Genomic DNA, 5254 nt, shown 5'->3' on the forward strand with positions numbered 1-5254 from the left:
GGGCTGGTTCCGGATTGACCAAACCGACCCACTTAACACCCTTAGATGTATAGAGAATCCATGTATTAATCTATAAAGAATACCCAAACAATGTGAGTGGGACTAAGTTTTAATTCAAAAACTATTTTAATTAGTGCAGCCTACCGAACGGGCCGTTAGAGTGTTCTTCTCATATCGGTCCTTCCAGTCACTTCCGTTTTAGTTACCTACTTGGGAAAAATCGTACATAAGGCAAACTCCACATCCTTTGATATTTTGTTTATGAAAGGTGCGACATAGTAGGGTTGAAAAATAACTCGTCCAAATTGACCATTTGCCACCCTATCCCCAGGAAAATCAACCATAATAATATTCTAATAATTCTTGGGCATTAGCTTTAAGATGAGAAATGATCACCATATTTGCTCTAAAAACATAATATATCGGGAGCAGGTATATTAATTATTGACAAGAAGACTTGTACAAATTGGCTAAATCTTTGACAAAATTCATTCATTTATTACATTCAATAGCATACGTCGTTTTCAATCTCTTCACTCTTTGCTAGCTAAATTCGATAAAGAAAACAAATGAACATAAATGACACTCCGGTGTACTAAATTCTCATTATAATGGAACTCTAGGATAAGCAAGACCACAAGGTTTATTGTGAGCGACATTTTTGTAACTGATGACATGATCACATGACGACAATGGGTAGCAGACATGTGGACCATGAATGGATCAAAGGCATTGAACATATTTAATTGACTCTTATCTTTTGTATTTTCTCAGTAGAAAACTTGTTGCACGCTTTCATTAAATAGCCACAAACACTTATCTATAGATATATGAAGCCAAAAATCTACAACTGTTTTCATGCATGCAATGTCCACCTATCAATCAGACAACTTCCTTAGTTTCTTCTCAATTGTCTTTGCTATATGACAATTTTGCTCACTCGTGAGCCATTCCTGTTTTGTCCATATGTTTTTAGTCCTCCTCGTGTGGATTTATTGCAACAGCTGTAACCAGATTGATGATATTTTTCTTTTCTTCTGTTTAATACTTTTTGTCTTATGTTAATTAATCTTCAATATCATGAGTAGTTTAATGGACTTTTTGAAATCCATATATTGACTAATTAATATATATCTTTTGTATGATCAGTGGATAATTGAAATATGACGAGACTTCATAAGTTTCTCTAGTCTCCACTTGTTTGAATTTCATATCGGTCGATTAAAAGGTCCTTGATTTTCTTATATGATTTCGGAAAATGCTTTTATTATGAGCGAGTTCTTAGAGTTGAGTCACATTCCTGATTCATTCTTTTAAGGATAATTTATTATCTAATCAGGCACACTATATATTTATCAAATATATGAGAGTTTAAAAAATTACTCAACATAGGGAGAGTTTCTGAATACGTTCTGTATTAGACAAACGATAGTTTCTCAAGTTCGTGTTGTATCAGTGATACAACAGTTTCTGAAATACACTCTATATTAGTAATACAACAATTCATTTTGAATTTAATGTTTCTGTATCACTACATTGTTGTATCAGTGGCACAAAGTAAATATCAAAAATTGTTATTCACTAATATGGAGCGAGTTTTAGAAACTCTTACTGTGTTTTGTAATTATCCCATTATTAGTAGGCCTCAAACTATTGTTATCTTTGGAATTTTCCTTTTTCTTATCATGGTATTAGAGTCGAGCTCATCCTAATTAATTATTTTCAATGTTACCCCCGTCTTATATTTTCCGCGCTCTAAATATTCAATTATGGGCATGCCCGTGTTGACATGCCAAACCGGTGGGTTGATGAATTCTTTGTTGTTGTCTTATATGATATTGAACAATTCTTTCTCATAACTCATAAGATAACTTTTAATATAAGATAGGACAAGATTCATTTCTTCTAAACTTTAAAGTGATTAATGACTCCTCTATTTATTTGATTTATCTAATTTTGACCTACAAAAGATTAACTAATTAAAAGTTGGACAAATTTATATAGTTTTGACTCATCTTAATTTCAGTATGAGTTATTTATTGGACTTTAAAAACAATCTTTATACCTTATCTCTAAGGTAAAACTACAGCTTGTATACAATCAACATTCTACCATTCCTAGACCGCACTTTATGGGTATACAATATAAATACATTACAATGTATAAATAATGTATAATGCTGTATATGGATGAATATACATCTCATAATACATAGTTATACATCAGTTGCATAATTATATACTTTTATACAATATAAATACATTACATATATACCCAACCATTTAGTTGAAATATTTTTTGCAAATGCGATACATTTACGTAAGAAACCTTTTTGAATACTCACATAATGTTGATGTTTGCAGGCACTCATGAGGTTAGCAAGTTAGCCCAATAAAAAGTTTGCCCGCCCAATCCAGCTTTTTGTGTTGGGCTGATTTAGATTAGTATGTAATCCAAATTAATTTATGAAAAACCATTGATATAAGAAAGAAAACAAAATTGTTTGGTAAGGAATAAACATAAAATAAGAAATAAAGAAAGATAAGGGAGTTGGGGTATGATTAGTTATTAATAAGTCCATTCTGATTCAGTCCAATTTATTTTTGGGTAATGACCAATTTAATATAGGCAAAACTTGAGAGACATTTTATATTTCTCCTAACTAACTTCATGATCTAAGTTTTACTAATTACATTCTATAAACATTAGGTAGTGATCAAATATATTTAGGACTCATTTATACAATATAATTAATATTAATTTAAAAGAAAAATCAGAGTAATTAATGCTCATTATTATATCCAACTTCTTCCAATATTTTCCTTCTATATAACTAAAATTGTTGGAGATTCTCCTTTCATAATTGACCCTTTTTTTAGTACAAACGTATAAAAATCAATTATCCTTTATACAATTGAATTTTAACTAAATATATATACATACACAATTGTATATACAAACACATTAGAATTTTATTAATTATGTATAATCTGCATATCAACAATATATTGTATAAATGTATAATATTATACATATACAATTAAACGAATAAACATATACATATGGGACAAACACATTTGTATAGTATATACATATGCATATCAATTATGTATTGAATAAAATATACATATTTATATCAATGCTATATTATATAAACGTATAATATTATTCATATATAATTAAATAATTAAAAATTTGTATATTAGGATCCTAATGCGCTGATACTCATTCTAATATGTGATACACAATGTATAAAAATTCGCGTTGGTATATAGAAATAATTATATTTATATGCATATGTACGTACATATATACAAATATAGAACATATGTATACACATATGCATAATATGTACATGAACCAACACATACATATGTTTATGCGTATCAATATAGAACAAACTTGTATACATATATAGTTATACAAAAATCAACATATACACATCAAAAACATATACCCAATACATTCATATGTATATAAAAATATACAAATGAAAAAGATATGCAATGCATACTCAACATACAAAAATCTACGCAACTAGATACAATTAAATCACCTATATACAATTATCAAATTCACTAAAATTGGATCAAATACCCAACTGTGAAAATAATTCATCAAGATTTATTTTGTGAAATTGACACTAATTTACAATTCGATTTTCAATTTATACATTCTATTCTATGAAAATAGATGAAATTTGAAGAAACTTAGCAGCTCATTTAGAGAATATTTAAAAAAATCAAAAAAAAATAAATGTATATATCCGAAAAAATTAAAGATTATCGCAAAATCTTCAATGCATATTTCCACGGATGTTTAGGAATGAGAAATTACTCAAAAAAATCTTCAATGCAAACCACAATGAATGTTTAGAGAAAGATAAAAAATTGATTGATTTGGGAGAAAAATTTTCTTTGAGATATGTTTAAGAAGCGTGCATAAGTTAATACCATAAAATTGATCAATTAGCTAAGAGAAGGATTATGAAAAATTAATTACATGAGAAGATATTATTTATTATATATGTTGCATATTATATTTGCATATATGGACCACCAAAAAATCAATTGTATATATCTTGATCATTTTTTCTAGGAGAGGGCATTACAGTCTAGCGTCAACTAGCTCATGTCACGTGTGAAAACCAAAGGAAAAAAAGTGGTTAATTTACATTTCAATTTGACAACATTAAGAGTGTTTGGTATAAAGAAAAATATTTTTTGCAGAATGTTTTTCCATTTTCTCATGTTTGGTTGGCTGAAATATTTTTAAAAATATTTTTTAAATTAACTTATTTTCCTTAAATTTAAGGAAAATGACTTCTCTTCAAAGAGTAAGGAAAATATTTTTCAAAACTTTCTTGCAACTTCACTATCAAGTTGAAATGTTCATACGTCTCTCAAAATCACTCACCCCTACTTTGACATTCAATCCCTTACCACCCCCATTCAAAAAGCATATTTCTTTTTTATAATATTTCAAATTTTTTTTGGTCGAACGGAACAAATTTTATTTTCTTCAAACTCATCTTTACAAACAGTTTACATCCTTTTTCACAGAGTCTGAGACATCTCTACGTATAATCTCCCAATCCACTTCCTATCTTTACAAGTAATCCTACTACGTACAAATTAGAAACTTCGATATTTACAATCTTCTTTTATCCCTTTCACTACCACCTGAGCGCTAGGGACATTATTTTCCCATAAGGCTGCATTCCTTGCTTGCCAAATGTTGTAAATTTATTTTTTAAAAATTTTTTGAAACCTTTTTCCTTACCTTACCCTTCTTACATTATTCGTTTTCATTGTCTTTTATTAAATGTATATAAATACTTTTAGGAAATGTTTTCCTACTTGCATCAAACACAAGAATATAACTAAGAAATAACTTATTTTTTAGAAAATGTTTTCTTCCTCCATATTGAACACACCCTAAAAAAAGTATTTTTCGAAGTCAAAAATTATTTTTATAAAAAGTATTTTGTACTCTCTAGCAAAATACTAAAATGAATTTTCTGAAAAATATCATTTCATTCACCAACTAAACACTAGAAAATATATTTTGAAAAATATTTTTCACTCACCAACCAAATACTAGAAAATATATTAAAAATATTTTTCACTAAACAATCAAACATAAAAAAATAAGTAAGAAATCAACTTTTTTTATTTTCATGGAAAATATTTCCTTCGTACCAAACACGTCCTAAAACAAAAAAGGAAAAGAACATGGGCTGATTTTTTGTCAA

This window comes from Capsicum annuum, chromosome 7 (assembly GCF_002878395.1).
Source record: "Capsicum annuum cultivar UCD-10X-F1 chromosome 7, UCD10Xv1.1, whole genome shotgun sequence".
Lineage (NCBI taxonomy): Eukaryota > Viridiplantae > Streptophyta > Magnoliopsida > Solanales > Solanaceae > Capsicum > Capsicum annuum.